The sequence below is a fragment of the Poecilia mexicana genome, unplaced genomic scaffold, assembly GCF_051168715.1.
Source record: "Poecilia mexicana isolate PSO_F unplaced genomic scaffold, ASM5116871v1 scaffold_8, whole genome shotgun sequence".
NCBI lineage: Eukaryota > Metazoa > Chordata > Actinopteri > Cyprinodontiformes > Poeciliidae > Poecilia > Poecilia mexicana.
The window spans coordinates 16,605,514-16,632,537 of NW_028263377.1; the positions used below are offsets into that span (position 1 = coordinate 16,605,514).

The 27,024-nt window shown below is 39.9% G+C and overlaps 1 long non-coding RNA gene across 1 annotated transcript in view; it reads left to right on the forward strand.

Annotated features, from left to right (window-relative positions):
* The window catches only part of LOC148158036 (uncharacterized), a 56,854-nt gene that overhangs the window by 17,062 nt on the left and 12,768 nt on the right, over positions 1–27,024 (forward strand). The window contains exons 4-5 of the long non-coding RNA XR_015764112.1: positions 23,097–23,228; positions 23,309–23,372. This is a non-coding gene — a long non-coding RNA (uncharacterized LOC148158036). The remainder of the gene's footprint in view (positions 1–23,096; positions 23,229–23,308; positions 23,373–27,024) is intronic.

Sequence of the window (27,024 nt, forward strand, 5' to 3'; positions counted from 1 at the left end):
AATTAAATCTAAAGCATGAACGGCCACACCTATAAATCTAGCACCATTATAAAGGCCTGTGCTGGCTTGATATCTGGACTCCACCTACGTCAGTTCTGCAGCTGGCACCCGCTGGCTTTGTCCGTGAATGGATCCAGGCGTTAGACTATATCTGTCCCTGTTGTGATTAGTCACTTGTACAGATTTTTTTTTTTTTCTCCAAAGTGTTCGGGAGATCTCAAAACAGTGTGAAACTTTTCATAGCCTCATATTTTGGTTCTTTGTTTTTCCACAGAAAATCACACATCTTTACTTAACAGCTGTTAAGTAAATGAAAGGAAAAGACTAGAACGTTGCACTCCAATGTGCGGAAAACATATCTCACTATTAAAATAGACCCTGGATACCCGTGTAACTTAAGAAGCAGAACGAGAAAATGTGACCATGCAGTGGAAGAATTAAAGACAGACAGGTCTAAAGAAAGCATTTGTTGGCCTTCAGAATGTGTTAATGTAGCTACTGGTGGAGGAAATCCTGAATCCTCACTGCAGGGGCCTTCCTCTGTTCTCTTCAGCAGAGAGGGTGCCTCTGAAGTGCCTGATAGCGCACCTTTTTCTTGGATCCCTCACAAAGTCTTCCCCTCTCCTTCAGGAAACATCTGAAGATGTTTTTTTTTTTTTTTTTTTTTTTAAACTACAGGATAAATGACAGGGGTAATCCTTTGGTGTCCTGCAACCCCCAGTTGACCATTTACTTCCTCTTTGTGTTTTGCTTTCCTCCACTTTCTTCACCTCCCCCTCACATCAGATAATCCCCTTTCGCATAGAGCAGTCAATTAAGGGAGCTTAGCTGATAGAAAATGAGACCATTTTGGATGCGAGGAATGTGTGAAAGGATAGTAAATAAAGAAGTGGGTTGTGACTAGCCCTCTGATTCCAGAATGGGAGGTGAAATTGAGCTTTTTTGTGGGATTCGGTTCCAGAAGGATGTTCTTTGTCACAACCGAGGGTCGGACTCCGACCTTCGAACAGTGGATTAAAAACCGCCTGAAAATCTTACATCCGCAGCTCCTTTTTTGTTACATAAGTGACTAGATGGGGGATTGTAGACGTCACCATTAGATAATTCTGTAACACGTCCATGCACTGACCTTTGCATTCCAGAGCTTTCTTATAGAAGCAGAAAAAAGGCAACATGTTGCACGGCATCCACAAGTCCACCCAAACTTTCTCATCTGCTTACAAAGATCAGACGTAAATAACTACGATTATGTCTCAGCTATGAAAAACAGTCTGGTTTGATAAACTTTAGAGTAACAGTTTCAAAGCTTCAACCAATGTGTTTTTATTTCAAGAACATGTGTTTCATTGGACTTTAGAGTAGTCCAGGACTTTTATTTTATTATTAGGTAACTTTGAGAAATACTTTCACAAGGGCATAAAAAAAAGTTGAGTAGCAGGTCTAAGCAGGCAAGTTTACAAAAGAACATCCCAAGCTCAGGTCATCTCAGGGAGCGCTTTTCAATCCATCATCTGAAAACAGAAAGAATAAGGCAGTGCAAATCTGAAACACACTGTAGGTTTGCAAACTGTCAAGCCATGTAAGGAAAGCATTTATCACGATAAGTTCCTAAAACCACTTGATAACTGGATGAGCTGCCGAGACCCACAGCTCATTGAATCTTATCTTGTCTTGTTTGGTCTTAGTAATTCATACTTTGCAAAATAATTTTTCTGCTCTGCATATATACGTCTACACACATCTGTATACAAAACAGGGAGACGTGCTTTGAAACAAACTCCACACTGTGCCACTCGGAGAGGAGAGATGAGGTGAAGGAGAAGGAAGGGTGGGAGGTAATTGCCACATTAAGGAGAAGGAATTCAAAATAAATTTAATCTCCCAAGCCCTTTAGCCCTCCCCCTAAGAGTTTTACAGTGTGCATGCTCTGTCTTGTTATGGGACACAAACAGAGTACGGAAAGGGAGAGAGACTGAGATGTTTGAGGTTCTGGCAGTCAACTGGCTCCACTAGGATGAACTTTTCTGGGAAGGTTCATGCTGACGAGGGCAATTTAATGTGCAAAACCTTAGTATGTTTTATAGCTGTGGTTGTTCTGTGCATGTATGTTCACACTCATCCTGAGGGCTTCTTCTCTTCCAGTACCTAATTGCGATTCCTTGATTTCTGACAAATTGTGAATTTGTATGCAACAGTTACAGATTTTAAGATAAGACATGAAGACTGGATGCTTTATGAAACGCAAATTCTCCCTTTCGGTGACTTTCTAGGCCATTTTATTTTTCTACCTGCTTCTACTTTATAATGATTGCCCAAAATAAGAGATTTTCTAGCTTGCAAGAGGCAGAGGCCTTGTCGAACCGCTGTCACTATGCTTTTTCAGGCAGCTGGTCAGGAGAACATATGGTATGCTCTACTTTTATATGTAGTCATTCCTTCTTCGACAGCACTGTTAACTTTTTGCATGCTGAGGCAGGAATTCAGCTCAGAGTCCTGCTGGCTCAGACACAGCAAGCATAGACATTGAAGTTAAGGCCTTCATAACACACAAAACTCTTATCTACTATCAGAGGTAAAGTAGAATTTATTTCTCGCAGACTGTGAATACTTGTTTCTGAAGTTGTTTCTTTTGTTAGCTTATATTTTAACATTAATATGCAAAGGAGTCTGTTGTCAGAAATGAGTTACAATGACAATCGGTCGAAAGCAAAGTTTTTGAGCTTTCATTACCTTAGAGCAAACTAGCTAACTAACAAAGCTGTTTGTCTTCTCTGTCTTTACCATGTTCACTACCATGTTTTAACAACGGTTAGCTACAAATGGCGATCTTTCTGGTGGAAGTCCTTACATGCTGAATGATGACTTTTGCATTAAGGTATGTTAAGATTCAGAGATGCTCACAAGTCATTTTTGCCACATTCAAGCCAAGTCTCAAGTCTTTAAAAAAAGAATAAAAATAGGTTAAATCCTGAATAAATCAATCACAGTTTCAACAGGCTGGCCATCGAGAGAAACACAAAGTGTTTTTATTCGGAAGAAACACACATCTCTTTGCAGTGACCTGAGCTTAAGCAAACATAAATAGATGTCACAAGCAAGTTAGTTTTATTTTGAAATATCTTTGGGGAAAAAAAATACGAGAGTCTCTCCTAGTTTCTTATCTGTTTTAATTAGTCTGGTGTTGTTTGATTATTGGGTGCTCTGGTTGAAATATGCTTCCTGCAGTAATGAAGAAATGCCCCCCCCGCCCCCCAACCTCCTGCCACAATATAGAACGATTGACAGGCTGATTGCACAGGATTGTCTTTGCCATGTCCCCGGCCATCTCATTAGAAAAACACCCGCCTGGATTTTAGGGCGCTGACAGGCTGATTCTGTGTGATGTGTTTTGCCTCTCGCACTGACACGCCGTTCCCCCGGCTGCCACGGCGAACACTGCGCTCTGTGTTGATGGGGACGGCAGGCGAACGGATCACGTTTCCAGCAGAAGCAGGAAGTGAGAATTGGAGGGTTCCTGCTACCAGGCCCCCTTTTTTTCCTTCAAGTCCTACATGGAGTCAAACTGAAACCATGTGTGCTCTTACCCTGTGGATCTGTGAGCACAGCCGGCCTCGCTGCCTGGTTGACTGGTTGGCTAGGGATATGGACTTCCTAACAACATGTGATTTCAGGAAACATTCTTTCCCTCCCTCTTGCCATTGTGTTATTTGAATCCCCCCACCTCTTTGTAACTCTACTGGGGTCTCTTTGGGGAAGTGGTAAGTGATTCCTCTCTGTGTCAGGGCTCTTGAGATGCATGCTCCCTCCCTTCCTGAGCTTTCAGTCAGGGTTAGGCGCACGATGGATGTGATTGGGGAAGTACAGTAGTGTGTCCCCAGGGTCACAGGTCATTTCCCGCTGCCATGGGTTAACTAGGGCCAGATTAAGAGAAATGTCTTAAACTCACAATGACAAGAGAGGAGTTCAACCTTGTTTGTGTATAGCTAAAGTCATCAATGAGAAATGGAAAATGCTATCTTTTATACTAGACCTTTGCTGTGCTGGACAAAACAAATTATGTCTTTTTAGTCCACATCTAATACCCCCTCTTGTTTATTTGAAAACAGTTTTTGCTGCACTGAACCTTCCTCTAACCAATAAAACTGTGCATAATGCCATCCATTACAATATTTTAGTCCGTCGTAACATGCTCAGACTTGGGAATACCCCTGGGATAAGGTATTTATGTTGATGGAAAGTGAGGGTGTATGAGGTTTATGATTCTGTGAAATACCCGTCTTTTCTTTCAATCCATCTAATGCAAAATGGCTGTTTACAGAAAACACTCACTGATGAAGGGATAATCTGTGAAAATATGTATTTCTTTGGCTCAGGCATTGTGCCTCAAAGAGTTCTGTTGATTTTCTGAAGAAATACCCTTTAAACCTGTGGGTAAAAGTGACTGTCAAAAGTTTCAAAAGTTAGACAAAATGCAGGGATGTCGTGCTAGTTCTTCAGTTTTATAGGGCTTGCTTCTTTCTTTTTTCCTCTCCTCTATCTAATGTGAAAGTCAGCTCTGAAAACCTACCATCCCCACTCCAGAAACCAATTTTTTCCCAATGAGACATGCATTGTCGGGACACCTGTGGGCTGCCATTTCCATTGACGGGGGCTGGGGGTTGAGGGATGGAGGCGTGGCAGCAGTACAGGCTTTTAATCAAGATGCGTTGACTAATCACCCAAGGATTAGCCTCTTAGACAAGGCCTCTTTCATTCTGATACTTCGCACAGCGTAAAAACTCGTGGATACGATGGGGGGAGTGAGGTTGTGGATTTTTTAGGGGGATGAAGGAGTGCAGATGGCATACTGTGCCAGGGTTTGCTTTGTTTGATCCTGCCTGAGCCCACATCACCCATATATGTCTTTAGGCTGAGTCCACTTCTTTAGCTAGAAGCATATTTCTCACAGCAGTCACATATGACGGTGAAATCACTGATGTTTATTACCCAACTATAGCCATAAGAAATCTAGAACAGGGTTTTGTTTCTGAGCCACCAAAGCCTTCGTGCCATCACTTGCGCTCTTGTGCATCTGTGTACTGGCACCCTGTGACAAAGATTGAGTTTAGCATCCCATGAATTGTTTGTTTAAGTGTTTTTGCGAGTGGGCTGTGGACCTGTATATTGTTGCATGTAAATGAAGCAAGGAGACACTGTTAGGGCTCTGTGGCAAAATTCAGACCTGATGTTGCCCAGGCCCCTCTGGTGTGTATTTTAGTGTCTGATGAGGTAATTCATAATATGCAGTACACACACTTGGCCATGAGCAGCAGAGCACAGGCAGAAGCAAGTTGCAGGCCCAGATGTAACGCTGAAAGAGAGAAGTAAACTTTGCGTTGCTCAATACCAGGTGTTGGGTGATTGGTGCATAATTTGCAAGGCAAAGTAGTAATTGATCACTTTTTTATCAGTCTACCCTGGGAGAGTTTTTTGTTGCCAATATGAGGAAGAAAATGCAAATAAGATATTTACTTTCAGTAGTGTGTCAATTTTCCCTTGAACAATGTTTAACTAACCATTGTATGGCAGAAGTTAGAGCAAATTTGATTAGTTGAGATGTTTCAGATTTTTGTACAACTTTGAGCCTCAAAAAGAGGCATGAATATAGGTGCCAAATAATACAATATTAGGCTTGTGACTAAACAGATGAAGGTCAAGGTCAACCAGAAATATCCTGCAAAGTTGTTTGGTTATGAAACTGATGAGACTAAATTATTGATTTAAAAGCATGTGATTATGCAGCTTATAATCACCGGGCCACAAGTTGGTCTAGATGCATTCAGTCAGTTTCCCTTGTTATCCCATGCATAATCACCTAAGAGTTTTTTATTTGCACACTGATCCTCAAAAGCTTGTCAGTTTCAGATTTCACACTCCTATCAGACTTACCTGCTTCACACTTAATCATCGCTGAACAGAGCATGTAGAAAGAGCAAGCAGAGGCCCAAGACAACTCTTGTAACATGACAAAAGGACAAATTAGGGCAAACATTACCAGGATTTGTGTCATTTCCAAAAGCTTCTGTAGTGGTAGCACGTTCCTGAGGTCTTCTTTTGTTCATTTGATTAACCATGACTGAAGGGTGTGTTTGAACTGGGTCTCTTTAAACCGGTAGGCTGTCAGGAGATTTTGCATGGTGTCCGATTTGTCACAGTGGAACCTCTTTGTTACTGTGTGGCAGGTGAGTAGGGAGTACAGTGTGCATTGTCAGTCATGTTTACTTATAGTTTTAACTGTGTGCGCTCTCAAGTATCTCTGGCTCAAGCAAACATTGGATTTAGAAATATACAAAAAGAGGGAATTACACTTTTTTGTTCAGGCCCTGTAACTATAATCTGCTACTTGAGACTATTGGAAAGCTTATTTCCTTTGCTGAGCTACTCCGGCTATTGAGAATAGATTATATTTCTTCATACAGTGAGCAATAATGACGCCTGTCGTTTCTCTCCACGGCAGCAGCCTGAAAGTAACCACCAACCTTGCTTTGGAGGTTGTGTGTTGTTTTACTCATCCTGTGTGGAAATAATAACAAAGGAAATAAATTAAATATTACTAAAGCATTTGCGGTTAGAGAGATAGAAAGGTGAGACACAATTTACAGAGAATGGGAGGTGCAAGAAAGAAGCTTGGCCGCAGATCCTGAATAAGTATGTGTGTCTGTTTATATATGCATGTTCATGCGCGCGCACGTGTGTGTGTGTATGTGTTAAGAGGCTGTAGTTATAAAGCACAGTGCTGGGAACTAAGTGTTTGGCCCTCCAGGTGTGTGTGGCGGTGGTTGTCGGGGCTTGTGAGGCCTGCTGCGGAGGCGGCTACGTGACAGCCGTAATGATAGGTTTTGGCTGGTGAAGGCATGAGTGTGTGTGCGTATGTGTCGCTGAGGGCAAGTGTATACTTGGCTTTAGCTGACAAAGACATTCACACACATTTACACACAACAGAACGAAGACGGTCAACAATGGGCTGCGTATCGTTCTCACATCCCTCACAGCACAAGCAATTAGATGCCCGATATCAAGACGAGTGAGTACTTGCTCAGTTCTACAAGTCGGGGTCAGATAATCCTCAACCAACCAGTTCTGTAGAAAATAAAAACGCTCAGCTAAGTTGACAAAAGGGTCAAATGGAGGTTGAACTGTAATTTGGCAGAAAGCGCGTCGGGTGCCTCCTGTCAGTCGCCTTCCTGATCATTCAACAAGATAATCTGCATCTTCAAGGTCTTCTGGGAGCATTTGAACCAAAGTGAAACAACTCAATCATTCAGAAGGTTTTTTTTTTTCTTTTAAATAATGAGGATGACTCGATCATAACGATGTGCAACAAGTTGGAAAGAGGCCCTCTGTGATCAGAAACCTGGACATGAAGACATATTTACTTGTAACTCTTTTGAAATCATCACGAGTTAAAGTTTTTGAACAGCCATTAAATGTTATATCCAAAAGTAACTTTGGTATCTGTTTTTTTTTTCTTTTTTAACTTACCATTTTTAAAATAATTGTACATTTTAATTAGATTTTTTATTTCTTGTGGTATAAATTTGATTTGCAATCTGGATTTGAAATAAAAAAAATATGGAGCTTAATATTGTCAGGTCTTTGTTTTATTTTCTTCAAAGTCAAAGAAAAATAAACTACAAGGATGAAAATATGCAAACAGAAAATAATTTTTTGCTATCCAGGATCCAAACTAAAATACTTCAATAATTTACATTTAGTCTATCATAGATAAATAGACTCTGCGTCTATTAATCTATTTACCAATGCTAAACAAACTGTTTTATACCCATATTTAGATACTTTAATGAATTACTGCACTAAATAAGTTTGCTAAATAAAATTTGCTGAAACATAGAATACAATGCAAATGTTCTTTTTCTAGATATCCTTTATTGGAGTCACATAACTGCATTTCTATGGAAGGCTATGAGCTTGTGCTTTAAATTGTCAGAGTTTTAAAGCATACTTTTGAGGGGGAAAAAAGTTTGAAATAGTTTTCTATGAATGATAGTCTATTTTGATAGCTTATGTATTTGTACTTTAGGAACTAAACCTCAGTGAACGCAACAATGTGCCTGAACAATTTCTGCTCTATCATCTCTTCAGTCAGCATCTCAGACAGAAACTTAAAATCGGATCTGTTCATTTCTAAATTAGCTTTGTGGAGGGGCTTTTGTCAGAAGCTGTAACTCGAGCTCATTAAAGGGGATATTTACTTTTCTTCTGGTAGTCATGTATGATAGTAATATTCCTGCCTGACAAAGATGCTCATTGTTGTGGCTTGCGACAAGGCCTTAGGTCTCGGGGAAGCAGATCCGACTGTGGCTCTTCATCCTCCACACAAGAAAGCTCTGAGGAGGACCTTTATTTTATTTTTTTATTTTTTTTACCGGCAAATTCAGCCATTGTCTTACCGCCCTTGCCGCATCCGTTTTGCCCCGTTTTGAATTTGTCTGTTCTGTGATACCACAAAATGCTAAAAGGTGCATACACGAAAAAAAAGAGCAAGAGGAAGAGAGACAACAGGCAAACTATTGTATTGCCTCACACAGAACGTCCCTAAAACTGCTTATGTCTGCATGTCTGATCCTAAAATTTGATTTGCGGGTTTTAAGGCAGTTGAACGGGAAGTGCTTAATGTCAAGATGACTCTTTAACATGTCACATACCTTCTAAAAGTGAAATGCATTAAGATAATGACACATACAAGAAATGATTTTCAGACAATCCTGTTGAAAATGGCAACATTCCATAATTTGCGCCAAAGGGGAAATTAATAAAAATCCTAGCCGTTGACAGAGAAACAGTGGGAAACCATTTATTTGGTTTGAAGGCTTTTGTCCACAAAGATCAGGAATTATCAGGTTCTTGTGAGATTATTCTCATAATAGATTTTCTATTTGAATATGACTCCACTGGGCTGAGATCAAAGACATCAAGAGGATATTTCCTGCTGTCTTGGCGCTTATGGCTCGTTCAAAGAAATCCAACTGTTGACGGCAGCTGTTCTTCTCAGAAGCTCTGACTTTGTCTTACAGAAGCTGTTGCTTAGTTAGTCCCACAGCAGTACTTTGGTATACACTGCACCCCCTATGAACAGCGTTTAAAAAAAAAAAAAAAAAAACAGCTTCACAGAGAGATACCAGAGCTTCTTTCTTTCATTCTTGATTTGTTTCTTCTCATTGCATTTCTTTTCCCACCCACCAGACAACAGTTCTTAGTGGCAGTATCGGTGGATATATTTGTGATTTACTTTTCTCTCTCTCTCTTTCTTCTTGGCAGAAGAACAATGCTTTAGTTTAGACAGTGCATTCCTGATTGTTGACACACTGTGGTATGGAGAAGGATTAGTGAGAGCTTTGGCTTTTTGATTCCTCTGCCTTGGCTCATGAGCAACACCTGGATGTATCCATGACAACGGACATTACAATGAACTGCAACTTGCCTCCAACCGGTTTGACAGAGAGTCCCTTGCCCAGCTTCTGCAAGGAGGGTCACTTAAAGCTACAATATCTAGCTTTTATTTTTTAAAAAAGTTTTTTTTTTTTCTTTTCATATTTGGTACAACTGTTGCTATTGTGACAGCATGTATGAGATAGATCTATGAAAAAAAATCAAGCTCTTCCACCTCCCCCCTAAGCTATATTGCAATCTGCAAAAATTCACCACATCCGATCAAAAGCAACCAATCAGAGCTGTGAAAAAGGTCTTAGTACTGTCAATCATGCTCGTGTATGCACTGCTCAGTGTACTAATACAGGAGAAAAAGCTTACCCTCATAGGAAAATTGTTTTTCCACCATCATTGGTGGCCATGCTATCTAACCTGAGCATTCATGACAGGCTTTACTGTCTGGAAAGAGCTGTAGCATAGCAGAGATCCAGGGGGAGAGCGTGAGTAGAGAATACACAAGCACGATTGACAGCGCCAAGACCTCATCCTATCTCTGATTGGTGTATTTCTGCATTTAGTACTGGGAGCTCTGGGAGAAGGCACAGGAGATTAATTTTTCACAGAATATTTGTCTTATGCTATACTGTCATGTCAAGGGGATAGTTTTAACAATTGTGTAAGAAACATTTTTTAAATAAAAATTACATACTGTAGCTTTAAGAGAGGCGAAGATGAAAACTTTTGTTTCAGAGGCGGTTTTATTCATTTGTACTCTTAAAATGTGCCTTTCCTCCCACCCTAAACAAGAATGGTTTTATTGGGTGTAGATGTTGGTTTAACGTTTTTTTGAGCAAGGGCCATTCCTGTTGTCTCAAAACCGATAACCCATGTTTGGTTGAGCCCACATGTGGTCTGAGTGAGATTGTGTGATAGCCAAAACTGAGGCATGATTGTTCACTGACATGTAGACTGCTGAGAGTCTCGCACTGAGATGCTCTTCAATCTTATCAACAGGAGCCCATAAGGCCCATATCAAGGATTCAGAAGATCACTTCCTCTGACATCACTGCCTGCAGAGTCTGTGCCGGTTTCTCAGGATGGTTCTGCTGGTTCTTCTTGCAAGCATTCATTCATCGACCTTGATGATCTTAGGTTTCAATATGTCAGTTTAACTAATATGTTTCTTCTGGCTAGAATAATGGTTTCGGAGTGCCTCAGCCTAAATTCAGGTTTGAATTGGGATTGGAGGAGCCAAAGATTAAGGTCATGCAAGATTCAGAGTTCTTCACTAAAGAGAGGAAACAATAGAATACTTTGATTAACAGAAATAAACAAAATTTGAGTTTTATAATTGTAAATGTACATTACGTCTCATTGAACACAGTAAACATCCTCTAAAGTAAATACAAATTAAAAACATACAACTTTAGAAGGGCTTACTTATGCTGTTTTTGATGAGATACTAATTCAGATTAGCATTACCATTAGCTGTGTGAGCAATAGCAGAAGCGTTGGATAAATTGTGAACAACAGTACCTTTCACTCGCTTACATTAAGGTGGTGTAATTTGCTGACCAAACTGCTGACTAGACGGAACCTCATAAGATTTATAACTGGTCTTTAAGTGTAGTTTGCCTGTACACCACCGTAACAACTTCTATGGTGTTCGCTATGACTCAGGTCTGGTCTGACTTTACAGCAAGAGTCTGTTGAAATTCTAAATGCTGCGTTGTGTGCTGAAATATGGCTTTTAACATTAATTCTGCACAAAAAAAGCATTTAGCCTGTGTTTAAATTAAAGTGGTATTTGTTTGGTATGCATGGTTACAATGCAAGTAGCCTATGGTAAACAGTACTGCTGTGCTTCCACACCTCTATCGTTTACTAATTCCATATTTTAGGCGAGTTATAATTGAAAATAGCTGATGTAATAAAGAATAATAAATGGTAGTAATAAATGGTAGGATATTCTTGTATTTAGTGCTAATGTAATCTACACAGAGGAACATAGCGTACGGGTACAAAGCTACCTTTTATAACAAGTTTTATTCCCATTTGCTTTAGATTTTCTACTATGTGTCAGATGGCAAGGAATGTATTTTGCACGTTTGACTGCCCTTTTGTTCGTGTAGAAGGTATGTTTTGTGGCAAGCCAGACAGAGGACAGAATATGCCAAATGGGAAAAACCCATCAGCTTTATGCCTGTCTGAGTCACTCAACGTTTCCATCTTGCTCACTGTTCATTCACCAGGTATTTATTGTGAAATAATGATTTCCACTGATGCCCGTATTGAAAATGTTCACAGGTGTTGCGACCTAATTCATTTTAGGCATTCCAGGAAAAAAAGTCATTGCTTCATTGAGTTTCTCAGTTGTTAATAAAAAATAACCATTGGAAGTCTAAACCAGTGGAACTCCAGATACAAAATTAACTTGTTCCAGTACGCAGTTTACTCTGTGATGGACTGGAAACCTGTTTAGTGTGTACCACACCTCGCATCCAATGTTGACTACAATGCGAGCAGAAGGAGGGCAACCTGAAGAAGTAACATGTGGAGAATCATACAATCAAATATATGATTATGCACTTAATTGAGGAAAATTCTTAACTGGGGAAGTCATGTACCGTTTGTTTTTGGAAAAATTCAGATTCTGATGCATTCGTACTGCTGCTTTGGAAATGCTAACCAGTAGAGTGTCGAGTAGAATTGTGTCTAGGTTTTTCATCTTCACTACACTGCATTTTCTTTTGAATAGTTTAGATATGTTCAATGTTAAGCATCCATAAATAGGCACATTTTCTGCAAATAACTGTAATTATGCTTTCCAGAAAAATCTACAAAAACGTAAATTTGCAAATATTGAGCTGTGAACAGGTAGAGGTCCATATATAAAGGCCAAGTTGTCGCTGTGTGGAAATTATTTTAAGCATAGTTTGTGTCAATAGCTTGTATCAAGAAACTTTAATTGATAGTCACAACTCATCTTGATTTCGATGTTTTTTCTCTAAACCTTTTGATTTGGGTTTAATATTAATAAATGAAGATTGTGAAGCAGGGTTAGTTTAAGAGGAGGGACACATATCTGTGTTAAATTAACAGGCCCTGGTCTGTCAAAAACAAACTTGAGAAATTCAAACCCAGGATGTCATTCCGAACATGACAGCAGGTAGGTTGGGTTTCCTCTAAATTTAGCACATAATTTGCAAAACCCTGAAGGTAAATCAACTGTTCTTCCTGATAGCAGGCATATCAGACAGACTTGTTTACAATCTGAAGTGTGGGATGAATGGAATTTAATGAAACTGGACATTTTACCTCATCAAGAGTTCACAGGTGGCTTTTTTTTTTGGCATAGACTCTTGATTTACACAGTCAAGCACTCACACCTGTTTGATAGCAATCAAACAGCAACCACAGGCACATGTGATTCCATTGGCTGGTGGTGTTTTTAGTGTCAAGTTAGATCCTGCTTGCTTGTTTGTAGCACTTGCAGAACGTTTGGCCGTTTTGGTTATGTGTGTTTTTGTTATGTGACTCGCATGGATAAATGAGAAAATCATCTGTATTCTACAAGTTTGAATTTCAGAGCCCTTTTTTTTTCTTCTTCTTCTTCAGTCTAATTGATGTTTTAGCCCTGTCATGCCGATGAGGAAGTATTTTTGGGACAGCTCTTCCCGGTGTGGGCATTGAGGTGTTTGCTATGGAAATAAACAAAATTCCCCTGTCCATAATGAAGTGTAGCAGGCATTAACCGCAGCCCTATGAAGGGCAGTGTGCAGCGTGGGAAGTTTGCTGAGCTTCCTGACCCCACGTACCACCACAGCACATTGCCCTTCATCACGTGATAAAGGAATGCTCCTCATCTTTTGTTTTAACATCCACTGCACTCTCGGAGTTGAGAGCAGTTTTGCATACTATAGAGTGATCACTGGCCTGGCATCTTGCCTCCCCATTCTCCTCTTGAATTATTCTCAAACGGGATTTGTGGGAAGTTCTCTCCTGCATCTTTTAAATCACTTCAAGCGCTCCTGAAGGCTTTTTTTTTTTTTTTTTTACTCAAAGCGGGCACCAATCTAATGGCATCATTTGAACCTGCTCAGATCCAGAGAATCAACCCCTCTTTTTTTCTGTGCTTAGGGTTTTTTCTTTTTTTTTTTTGAGCAGGGGAAAACAAAAGGCTGGCGCAGTGAAGCGCATCTCGGCTTGCGAGCTGAATAGAGGGGCCCCTTTCATGGCTGTTTATGAGCTCCCCTCTTCAAAAACACACATACAAATCACATCCAGTTCTCCCAGTAGCTCCCTCCGAAACAAGGATGATTGCACCAAGGGAAGGGGAATGGTCCAAAATTTTATGGTGCCTCTCTTTGCTTCTCTGTCCCAGTTGGTATATGTCTGCATTAGCCAAACTGTTTCGATATGTTTCTGTGTGATTATATTTCAATTTCCTTATATAAAAACAAGCTTGGCCTTTTGCCTTGTATAATATATTAAATTTGACTGATTTAAGAAGGTAAAATGTTATTTTAATAATGAAAAAAAACAGTTTGTAGGTGGATTAATTTATTAGCTAACATATGAGTCCCTAAGTCTGCAACTAATGATCACTAACAGTGAATTATTTAAATTGTATTTCTTGATTCCAATCACCAATCAATTTCGATCACTATTTCTTAAACAAATCCCCTCTCATATCACAGCAATTCAATTGACTCCAAACCATTTAAACAGTTTGTGAGAATTGTTGAAATTTGGCCTTTTGCCATTTCTTCCTTCAGTTTCCTAGCCACACATTTCCTTCCTGTGGCTGTTTTGTGTTTGTAAACAAATCATTTCTTTCATGTTTGAACTGTGAAATATTAGTTAATTTCCTACGCAGATAAATATTTTTCATTGAAATGTGATTATTACATTTTTTAAATCTAACATAATTAAATTTTGTTTATTTTCTCAAGACGTTTTCAGTTGAGTTTGTGTTTGATTCTCGTTGCTGGTTATGAAATGTAAGGTATTCGGACCTCTGACTAAACCAAAATAATTCTTAGCAATCTCCTGTCCTGTGGATATTGTTTATTGTGGCAGTTTATCCGTACTTTCCTACAGCGTGCTGCTAGCAGATCATAGAAAATGACTTGCTTGTCAAAGTGGGACAGTAAAGACAGGATTACAATATTTTTTTATTAAAAATTATTGCCATAAAAGTGTAGTGCAACTTAACAATAATTCAAATTAGAACGTCATATTGTTTTCAAAAGTAAAACTCTCCTGGTTTGTATTTTGAAGTAAGTCAAAGGTTTCTAGCATTCCTGTATCACGTGGATAAAGGAATGCTCCTCATCTTTTGTTTTAACATCCACTGGACTCTCGGAGTGCAAAGATCGTTTACCTCTGTTATATCGAAATTCTAAATGATGGTCAATAGTTCAAGATTTTTGAGTTTTCATCTTGAAATATAGTTTCAAGTGCAGTGTCCTCTTTTGGTTTTGTGTTATTCTTTCTATAAATGCACCAAATGTTTTGTACATCTGGACTGCGGGTAGAAATGCGTGTAAAACCTGACTTACTCTGTCTTGCTAAATTAAACAAATCATTTTCTAAAATAGCTATTGTAGCTACAGCTTACCCATGTGTCACATAATAGATGCCACCACAGAGTATTGAACATTTATGATTTCTCAAAAGATCATCATACTCTAAACTGAACTTAAAATCCTGTTTTAAATGAGGAGCCACCAAGTAAACAACTATGTCTGATCATCTAGCAACAAGTTATACTAATAATTGTTATAAACAAAATTAAGACTAAGATGATCTTTGCAAATATAAATGTCATTATATATGCATGTTTATTGATAACAGTAGTTAAGCCAGGAGTCAACAGATTTTTTTTTTTTTATCTCGGTGATGTTCTGTGTGTCCCTGTTGCTCTGTGTGATGCTGTCTTCTATGGGGTGTGAATTATTCGCATACTTCTTGTCTAATGCCGACTGGCAAATGACTTCATGGAGCATTACCACCTGGTAACGAGTGAGGACTAAATGTCGCCTCCACCCTCCCAAATACAAACATTATTAAAAATATAGAATATGGCCTGGTAACTTTTATGTTAATAGAACTTAATCAGTATTTCTCCTTTCTCTTTCTGCCGTTGTCCCTGGTTAAGACACTCTTGGGCCTACTCAAAGTCCTCCATTGTACTTGCAGATATTCTGATATTTTTCTCAAAATGATGTCACTAGGAGCTACTTGTAGTCTTGGGTTTCTTGTGCATTTGTGCCCTGGTTGACCTCATGAGAAACAGAATGATTCTGAATCAACCAAAAATAAACTTTCAAAGATTTATATGTGATCTTTTTTTTTTCTTTATCTTTTAGTTTTTTTGGGGGACGGGATAACAAGCATTACATTTTTGAAAGACAGATCTGGGCCCTAGTTTTAATGGCCTGAAAGTATCTCTTTTGATTTTTGGTGATTAATATGTTACGACGACCTATTCTGTAATGCTGCCTCATCTCATGATCATTCCAGCTCCAGATATACCAAAGTGAAGGTGTATAGTCAAACTCGATAATATGACTGTGAAAAAAGCCCAGTAGATACTTGCATCTCTCTGTTGATTGTCAGAGACGGCCACGGGGCAGACCTTCTATTGACAAGTGAAAAGTCGCCTAAACCTGAAGGAGCTCTCCCCTCAACTACTTTTTTCCGTTCCGTGTCACATCTTGTTGAACGGGTACAAGGTTTGACAGACGGGAGGAATGCTAGCTGAGAGATTGGTTTTGTAATGCTGGCTCATTCTTTGGGTGTTCTTAAGCAAACAGAGCGGTGCTACGTCCTGTTTTTTACGGGTTTCTCACGTCACTGTTCAAACTCTCAAACAGGCCGGTCCCCGAGTGTACATTTGGGAGAGCAAACACCGCTCTAATACTTCACCAATCTGACCTTCTACTAACTTAATACACACAAATAGACAAACATGCACACACCTTTCCACGGCTCTGTCCAAGAGGGTGGGAAAATAGTTGACTTTTATCTAGAATCAGACACAATTAATGCACATAGTATTTTTATTTATTTATTTGGTTTTTTGCTTTATTGACACAAGTTCTGAACCAGCGTTAACAGCCCAAAACCATTCAGCGTGGAATTTTTTAATTCACCTTAATGAATGTGTTTTTATTGTCTTCATGTGTGGCAAAAGCAATGTTTTCTTAGCGAACCGCAGCTCTTATAAACATTAGGGGTGGTGCTGCATGTCATTTTTAAGTAACACATGAGTGCAGTGTTTTTGGCTCCAAACTTTATTAAAAGTGGTGCCCTTGTGTGCATGGGTCAAAGGCTTGGAAAAGCTGGTGGGAAATTTGTGGGAAAACTTGAATGCATTTAAAATGATGGATTCTCAAGTGCTCTCCTTATTCTTCCAAAATGCAATGAAATTTTGTAGAGGCTCTTTTTATTAAATGGCACAGAAAATGTGAAGGAAACATGCAGCTCTCCTGGGCTGCATGCAGAATGCGGCACTTCTCAGTCTTATTTGGCTTATGGAAATAAGTTTGGTGTCTGGGCTTGAACAACACTGTCGAACTCCGTGCATGTTTTTTTTTTCTTTTATTCAAACATAAAAGAACAACAACAAAAAAAAACACCTACTGCTTTTACAGGTCCTGCTGTAATGCTGTCTTTACTGTCCCTTTCTCTCTCTCCTCTGCCCCTGATATACAAGGCATTCCTTTGTGGTTGTGTAACATGATTTGGGGCAAACAGTTAAGAGAAACCGAGATGGGAGAGAAACCAAAGAGATCGAGGGGGTAAACACCCTGTCATGCTGGGCTTGGTGCACGGCGGTGCGCTCGTATTTTTGAGCCCGGTTTCAACAGCAATGGGTAGCTGGCTTATCATCAGCCTGCTCAGCTTTTTTTTTTCTGTCACGCGTGGCCTGCCTTAATCTCTCCCGTGTACTGTAAACCGCACCTAATAACCCTCCGCGCGATTAAAGCAAACATCTTAATAACAGCCTGCCTCATTATCAACTCGCATTGGGAAAAACGAGTGGTTAAGCCTGAGCTTTGCAATGTGGGCTCATAGGGAGGCCAGAAAACGAGATAACTTGCTTACTTGTTGCCTCCCATTGAGAAAAGGAAAAAAAAAATACGACTGTGCTTTTTTTTTTCTTCTTTTTCAGAATGTGGAGAATTATTTGCATTGAATCTTCTTATTAGGAGTAAGTTTTTCGAGATTATAGAGAGACTGAGCACAAAAACCAGAGTTGCAGAACTGAAAGTAACATGTCGCTCTAGAGGGTGCTGTTTACTGAGAAAACAGCTCATCACTCCTGCAGCTCTCCTTCAAATGCCTGCTCTCTTTTGCTTTCTAAAACCAATATATTAAACATCCGGACATATTTACCCGATCCTGAATAAAACAAAGGTTACTATTAAAGTTTACTCAGTTCTATCTTGAATCCAAGCAAAACAAGTCAAAATAAATGTCAGTTCCAGCAAGATTTATCCAGGAAGAGATGCTCCACTCTGCCCATGAATGTGCGGCGTTGTGTTGTACGAGGCATTTTTAACACATCATTAGCCGTTGTAATCCCACTGTTTCCTGCTGGTGTGTGTGTGTGTGTGTGTGTGTGTTTGTGTGTGTCCCAAGTCACACACAGGCGCAACGATGTTTACATAAGTTTCACACAGCCAGCAAGAGCAGATGATGAGCTGTCATTCAGACCTATGCTGGCACAATGTTCGCAGAGAAGAATGCATCTGCGGAGATGGCTACACCTGTGCCGCCTGTGATCTCCTGCGGCGAATTGCAGGGTGTAATCCCTAACATCGCTTGTGTTTATGCTTGTGTTTTAGTTACAGGCCTGACTCCCACTTGCTTTTGAGCTTATCTGGGACCTTTGTTACAATTAGTCATTACCTTGACTCCAGGAGCATTCTCCTCATCCTCCTGCTGTACATGCTTACGGTAGTCATATCCTTTGAACCTTCAGACACTTTTGTTTTCCAATTGCACGCCCATATATACAAAGAATTTCTTCGGGGGTTTTGAGGAGATCTCATCTGCTCGGGACACCTTCTGAATGTCAGAGCTACCCACCTACTTGTGTAAAGTTCAGGTTTTTCTTTCAACATTAACTTTATTCTTGCGCTGCACTACGAAGGTCGGATCCAAAGTACGTGTTGCCAAATTGACAGATTACGAAGCTGTGGATCTCATTAGCTCTGTCAGGTCCTCTGCTCTCCTTGCTCAATTGAACAGTGCCATGTGTGATGTGAACGTTTACAGAAGCATGAATACTAAGGCATTGTAACATTTGAGAATAAACTTAACTCAGATGGTCAAACTGGTCATCTTCCAAATGTTTTTGATTTGTAAAACGAAATTCAGTTCTAAATATAGAGCACAGTAAACAACTTTTCTCATGCCCTGGCTTTCCACAACAGGATCGTTTATAGGAGCCTTTCTTTTGGAACCGTTTCCTTATGTACTGACTATTTGAGGAGGCCTTTTTTTTCTTTTTTTCATGCTTTATACGGTTCTTATTTCGTCATTAGTGACGGTAGCACCACCGTTGAGGTCATAAACAGGGAGGAGAAACTTTCGATGCCAGATTGAACTCACTTTTTATTTTAGTAAATATGCTAAATATAGAGTCCGGCCACTGCCAGAAGTTTGTTCCAAAGTTACTGAATGACACACCTTTCGAGAAATGACTCTTCACAAGTTCACATCTGCTATTATTATCATAATCCCGCTCTCCCTCCTTATTTTTGTTCCGTTCTTCTCTCCCTCTCTCTGACAGACGCACAGTAGTTGTCCTGTTTTCTGTCTTGAAATGTTTTGCGTAGATTATAATTAAGAGTAGCCCTATTCAAAGTAAAGGAACGGCATGCTTCAGCCCCCAGCTCTGACGTGGGTGGAAGTGAAGAACCAGTAAAAGCTCCTCATTGCTTGCACACCCTTTGTATGGCAGTGCACTGTTGTAATGGTGGCATTTCAACCCGTCAGACTTAGCCAGGCAATTAGATAACATGAGAGTTGCCACTCTTGTGAGTTAACCCAGCTGTGACAGTGCATGAAGCTACAAAAAGAAAACCACTCTTGACCAAGAACAATTATAACACTACGTAAAGTCTGGCCCAGTTTGAGAAGAATATTGAAGCCTTACATGTGTTTTTCTTTTTTTTTAGGATGATGTGATCCATCCGTCTCTCATCTGGTTTTTCTCTCACAGATTTGTCATGGACGGCACTACACACTGCTGTTCAGTGGTCAGTGTTTTGGAAACGGATCCTGCAGGCTTTGAATCCCTTTTTTTCATTTGTACCCCATATTATTCAATTTCACCCAGGGATTAATAAAGTAGTTCTAACTTTGACTATTGCAGGCTTTGACTCTGTTTTTCCTAAAGTAACCTAGCTCTGTAAAGTGAAGATATAAAAGATATGGCAGTGGAATATACCTGCAAAGTTGGACAAAAACACTTGCATTCTCTCACCTGCTTATAAAAGCAAAGCAGATCTAAAATAATCATACTGCTTTAGCATAATAGTTCCATTAGTTTGAGTAGAAACGTCATTTTGGAGTTACTAAAAAAATGAAGAAATTCCAGCATGATGGAACACTGATAGACTCTGTTTTAGCTGATTAAAGCAATTTGAAAGAACGAAATTGAAAGTATTTGCAACATTTGTTTGGTTGTTTTCTCAGCCAATGAACATGTTCCTAAGCCAACACTGTCTCCAGTGTTTCAGTCCACTCTTGAGCCTCAGAGCAGACTGACAAGTCGCATCTGATCTCGTGGTTACTATAGTTACCTGACATTTTTAGCTGAGAAAACCATAATGCACTTGACAACTGTGTCTCTTGAATGTGAAGTATAGCGTTAGAATCGGGTAAAAAGCATTGTATGCCGCAGCTAAAACTGGGAACCCGCATATTACCGTACTGTTATTGCCACTGCTCTGAGAATGACATCTTTATCTTTTCACTAGGGGTAAGGGAACGTTCGCTTATAACCTTACAGAATTTCACTTCAAAAAATCCAAACTATCCCTGTAAAGGTGATGTGTCTTCCCTTAGTGGCTCACCCAGATGGGCAAAATGTTCTGTAATCAAGTGGATATGTGCCAGAAACATATACCGTTACTGTGATTTAGGCCTGTAAAATTTTTATTTCCTCTGTTGGCACAACTGATATCCAAATGTTCATACCTTTTTTAAGTTAACACGAGGACCTGGAACAGAATTTATTGGTTGATGTTTGCCGTGGTACACTTTGAAGATTGCCGTTATCCTCAGAACGGGATCTTTGCACAGCTCATGCCTGTACTCTATTTTCCAAGGCTTGAGCCATCCTTGCTGTTTGGTGACTGTACTGTAGTCGGCCATGATCCTGTTTGCTTAGCTACTCTCCCATCAACCCATCATGACCCTTACCTCTCCCCCTCTACAGTCCCCTCCTCCCTTCCTGGCAGTCCCTTTCCCTTACTCACACCAAACAGTGGGAGCCTGTCACTGTGTCACCCACAGGGTGATGCCCCTCTCTCAGCCCTTTGGGGCCCATTAGCCTCTGTAGCACTCCATGTTTGCCCAATCATTCGAGATCCGGATACAGGGATGAATTGTTAACTACTGCAGGTCAATCACTGCCTCCCTCCCTCTACATCCCACTCCCCATTTTTTTGCTCTCTCTTAACCGATGTTTACTCATCTCCATAGAAACCAAGTTGTTTTTGTTTTTTTCTTCCTTCATGTGATCTCTACCAGTCATCCCCATTGCCATTCTTTGCCACCACAACTTCCTCTTCTCTTCATCTTCTCTGTTGGAGTGCCCAATCAAAAGGCAGCAAAGGGTCTTCGCATAAATGCAAAGCATTGACAATGCAACCTCCTCTGACTACAGATAGGGCTTAATTCAGTCTTTAAACTTGTGAGAAAGCAAGATTTTTTTTTTTTTTTTTTTGTGCAACATCAGGTTTGCACAGTTTGCAGTGTTACTGTAATTTGCTAAATAAAAACACCTTTTTAACTATAAGAAAAAACATTTCCACTGAAATAAATTTCATCATGGTTGCATAAACCTATTGACTACTCTCAGAGTATGCATGTGTTGGTGTGTGTGTGTGTGTGTGTGTCTTATTTGCTCAGGGCAGGTGAGTGTTTGTCTACCTGTCTCCATTTATGAGATCAGTGTTTGCTCAAGGAATGCACCACGTCCGATTTGTCATTGACTGTTATTGTTCAGCTCATCCAACTGGTGCCTCGAGGTTCGGTTGCGTTGTGCCTCAGCAAGCGGGAAATATTTGCTTTTCTCGGTTTTTCCTCTTTGGCTTAGCATATTTGCACATGCTCTTGACAGGAAATGTGACTTCTAGAGAAAAATGGCTCTCAAACTGCCTGTGAACTAGAAGATCTGTTTTCTGACAGAAAATGTCAAGCGAGTGAGTCGAGTGTCGTTAATTTAGGAGAAATGATTTCCATTGTTTTATCTCTGCTTTGAAAGCTGCTGTTCTGATCTTTGAAAGTAAGAAAGAAAGTAAAAAGTAATAACTCTGGAATGACCAGAATATTTCTGACTTCTAACCGGTTATCTTTAAAGACCATGTAGATATAAGAACATTGCAAAAATGTTAGCATTTATATTATCCTTTGAGATATATTGAGATGATTTCCAATCAGGAACAAACTTTTTGGGTAAATAAAATTTAAATTTTATCTTTATCTGCTTTGGGCATGAAAACCTTGGGCTGTAGAAGGAGCATATAGGTGAAATGTCACAACACTTTAAGAACAGAATTATACAGAAGACAGACAAAAAAAATGTAGGAAATGCTTTAGCAGAAATAGTTTTCTAAAAAAGTTAATTCTGCAGAAACAGATAAGCTCTGATGAGTAAACTTCACTTGTTAGGTATGAGGAAGTCTCAGTGTTTTTTCCTCTTACTTTAATTGTTTCAGATTAATTACATAAAGCACTTGCAAATTTTGACTTGATATTCAATATTTGGTGTATCTTGGCATTTTAGTTGCCAAGATTTGGTCACTTCTATGACCATTAAAGCTAAGAAAAATGCATGGGTTTATGGGTGTGTTTTTCTTCTTCTTCTTTTTTTTTTTTTTTTTTTGGTGTGTGTTTGTCATCCTGTGCCACCATCTGGGTGGTCCTCACGGCTGGTTTGATCATAATCACCCAGTCCCATAAATCAGTGTCCGGACTCTGGCCAGGAGCTGATTCTGTGTGCCTCACTGGAGCGAGGGGCTTGAGGCATTAAGCTAAGACCCCCGGCCGCTGCCCTGCCCGGGCCTGGCCACACGTCAGCTCTCCACACCACCTTTAAAATAACTTGTCATGCATGACAGCCTTTCGGAAAGAGCCTCATTCAAGTTTAATACCAGTTATAGCAGAAATATATGAATCATTATTTTCAAAACATACCAGTTTTGGTTAGACTTTCAGAAGTTTTTTTTTTTTTTTTTTTTTTTTTTGTTTGCTTGTTTGTTTTTTCTCAATTTCAACAAAATCTGTTTGCTTATGATAAAATGTGTTTGTTCTGACTCCCGGCTAACCTAAAGTGGCTTTGATAGTCTTCTATAATGCTACTCTCAGAACAAATGTTTCCACCTGATCTAAAGATTAAAGTCGTATCTTTGTCTTTGTAGGTCCTCTGCCTCTCTCTGAGCTTGAAGAGTAAGGATGAAGGCCCGCCGGAGCTGTCTGGCTTGCATACATCACTCTGCGCTGAGCTTTTATCTAGCCAGACTGGTCTGCGCTCCATCCAGACCCGGCTCCCGGCAAGTGCACAGTCCTGAGACCTGTGGCATTAATAAAGATAATGCTGTTTGGAATAATAACAGTCAATTCTGCTCAATAGTGGAAAGAGACGGGACGTGCAAGTGTCATGGAATACAAAAGAAACCAAGATGAAAGGCTGAAAGGTGAGTCCGTGCACCTCTTCCGCTCTCAGGTGGGAACCTATATCAACATCTACACATGCGAGCCGTTCTAAGTGGGTTCCTATGCCAATTTTGAGCTGTAGAATCATGACACAGACATACAATTTGTTCTTTTGTCTGCCAAGATCACAAAGGGAGGCGAGTGACTTGTCTTTCCTTTTATTTTTCTCATTTCCCCCCTTCTTCCCCTTTCTCTTTATTCACAATTGTGGATGCAATTTAATTTGATGAGCAGGTGGCCTTTTTATATACATCTGACAGTGCTTTTGGTTCCCACCTCTGGCGTGTGGAGCTTTCAGTTGGAGTCAGTCATGTAGGTCAGGATTAAAGGGGCAAAAGGGGAGGAGGAGATACAGTTGGAGTCTAGGTAGTGGCAACCTCAGCGCCCTGCAGTCAGAACCATGCAGAGTTCTGCTTGAAAGAGTTATTCTGTTGCTTAAGCTCTCAGACGCACCCCAGATGGCTTTTGTGCCAGCCAGGGAATTGCTTTGGGACAGAAAAGTCCTTCAGACTTTGTAAGTCACTGGGCACAGCAGGTAAGGTGTTGTGGTGGAGGCAGGCAGAGCAAGCAAGATGTTACAAATTTTCCACTTTTTCCACATGGAATCTGAAAATAAATCTGAAAGTACATCAGTACTTTCAGATTAAAATCAGTGCAGAGCACTGATTTTAATTGCCCCTACATGCTGGTGTCACAATATTAGAGCATCTGAATATTCACCTAGTTTGAGTCAAAACACTTACTCAGATGTCAAATAAAACGAAGCTAGTGTGTCTGCATTGCCAGTGGAAGCTGTTTTAGAATATAAAAAAATACAACCTGCTTTCACTTCTTTGCCTTTGATCTTTAGTTTTACGACACAGAGCAATTAAGCAACCCTGTTACTACTTCAGGGCATTTATGATCCATTATGTTATCTGTCTAACATTATTCTGCAATAACTCCATGGTGACCAGCAATAAATATTTTGTCAATAAACAAAACAGGTTTACTGTTTCATGTTTTCAGTCAGACAGAAGTCTTAAAAAAACTTTTTTTTTTTTTTTTTTTTTTTTTTTTTTAATTGAGTTGCATGATGGTGAAATTCTACCATCTAGCAAGAGGGTCCCTAACTTAACTTCAGGGGTTTTTGTTTTCTTAATTAATTCATGAGCTCTATCAAGGTATCTGGCATTGTGCCTCTGTCCTAAATATGCAGTAATAGAGTCTTTAGACATTAAATTGCCCTTAGATGTGATTATGTGCATCCATGGTCATTTGTCCTTTGATGGACAGGTGACCTATCTAGTGTATAACTTGCCTCTGATAAGACAGGGAAAGAAATTTGTTTAAAAAGTTCCTGTCAATTTGCCCAAGCAAAAAAAAACTTGACCTTTGTCCAAAATTGTGTCATAATGATGCTGTGGATTAAGAGATGCAACGATCGGACTAGTCTTGGTCAATATTCTTGTGCTTGGGCAAGACATTTCACCCACCTTGCATACTGGTGGGAGTCAGAGGGCCTGGTGGCGCTGGTGGATGGCAACGTCACCTCTGTCAGACTTCCTCAGGTTGCTATACAAGTACAAGTCATTACCATTTACCATACCACTCGGGTTTTCTTCAAGATCTTACCTGCCCATACCAATTGCTGCAGGTTCATTGATTAAAAAAAAAAAAAAAGTTTGCCTCTGTTAATGAATCAAAGCATATCTTTAAGCTAAAATGGTTGCATCAAAAAATATTGTGAAAGTGCAGACTTTAGTATCTGTGGCTTTAGTAATCACAAAATTCAAATTGTAATTTGGTCAGTGTTTGATCTCCCAATAAGTCCAGATGAAAATAATGCTAAATGATTGAGTTGTGTCAGTATATAAATTAGACATGTATTTACAATGAATGAAAATCTACAGAAAGTGTTGAAAGCCTTGTAATGTGGGTGCACTCCTTTTTGGAAGAAACAGATTTTTACTATGTCAACTTCCTTTGTTTGTTTACTTGCATAGTTTGGCTTTTTGTAATGGTAAATTAATTCAGTCCAAGTGTTGCCTGACAGATTAGAGTACTTTTGTCACTAAAACATGTTGAAGGTTTTATCAAACCATCAGCCCATAGAAAAAATGCCTAATAGAAAACTGTGTCACTGTGAAAAATAGAGTGGTAAGAACATAGCCAGAATATCAGGCTGTGGTGTTTGAGGTCTGATCTGCAACCCCAACTAGGAGGAGTGATTTGGTTAGGCTCCTCTGTTAGCCATTTTCTGTTTGTCCCCCAAGCGTTTATCACAAGGGTTTCACAAGTGGCCACTTCTACGTGCACTGATAAACAGCGGGGATTGGATCCAGATCCTGCTGGGTTCTAGCTGGAGCCCTGGGGCTTGAAACCACACAGGCTGGGAATGTTAGTCATTTGTTTATTATTGCTGATATTCGCCTGGTCCTAATCCTTGCAGGATTAGCTGGATTACAAGTTTTCCTCATTCTACCTTTTTCCACTGTTGGAGAATTTTCATCTTACTTGGGAATATTTGCAGTCCTTGTTAAATACCGCATGAAGGACACGTGCACAAAGGCATGCATTTAGGTTTGTGCTGTGATGCATGTGTTATGTCGATGTGTTTTTGTTGGATGTTTGTTGTCAAGGTACTTTGACAGAAACGCCCAATACTGACATCCTATTTAAAGCTGTGACCGAGTTCAAGAAAGCTCAGCTACATTGTGTTATGCTTTTTATTTCATGTTAGATCATCCTGGATTGTGGTTTTCTCTAGGCTAAAGGAGTGTTTAGATCTAACAAATCAGTGCTGAAGAAGTGTGTTCTTTTTTGGTTTCGGTCGGAAATACTCCTAGAGCCCTGTAGGAACCAATTAATCAAAGAGACCAAATGTCAGTGTGGCGTCACTGGATTCGGAAACTAATGATGTCATGAAGGAGGGATAAGTGGTTTGAGTGGTACCAGTGTGTAGAGAAGCTACCGGCTTTCAGTCACCTGGATTGAAGACGAAACTGCATTCACTTAGTCTCATGAACTTGTTTGGCGTGACCTTTTCAGAGCTGATTCCAATCACTTCGTAAATCTCTTTCCAGTTTCAAAACACAACCTAGCACACACTCATTAACATGCCGTCCTCTTTCAGCCGCAGTGTGTTTGTGGGTGAGAAAGTCCAGCAAATCTGCTCAGACGCCCTGCACGCAATCCCCACTGCCCAGTTCCTCCCACAAACACACAGAGAAGGGGATACACCAGTGCTGCAGAACTGACAGACGAAAAACATGTAATTATCTTAGTTTATGGGAGGCCAAAAGGTTAAGAATGGAGGTTCCTAATTTTCTGGGATGCTCAGGTTTAGCTTGTTTGGGTGGAGATTCAGAGTAACTCACTTTGCGTGATCTAGAGTGCTTTTGTTACAAAATTAAGCTAGAATTCAAATTTGACCTAAATTGTCCGCATAAGCATGTTTTCCTTCACCAAACCCCAAGCATATTAGGATATTTAAAAATGTAAAGAGTGTAAAAAATGGTTACAGTTTAATGTTCCCTTTTTATAGGCTGATATGAAAGTCGGCAAACCCTTAAATACTTCTCATCCCTCAAACCACTCAGCAGTGGATACTATTGCTGGGTGGAACTGACAGAATGAATGTTCAGCCCTCCC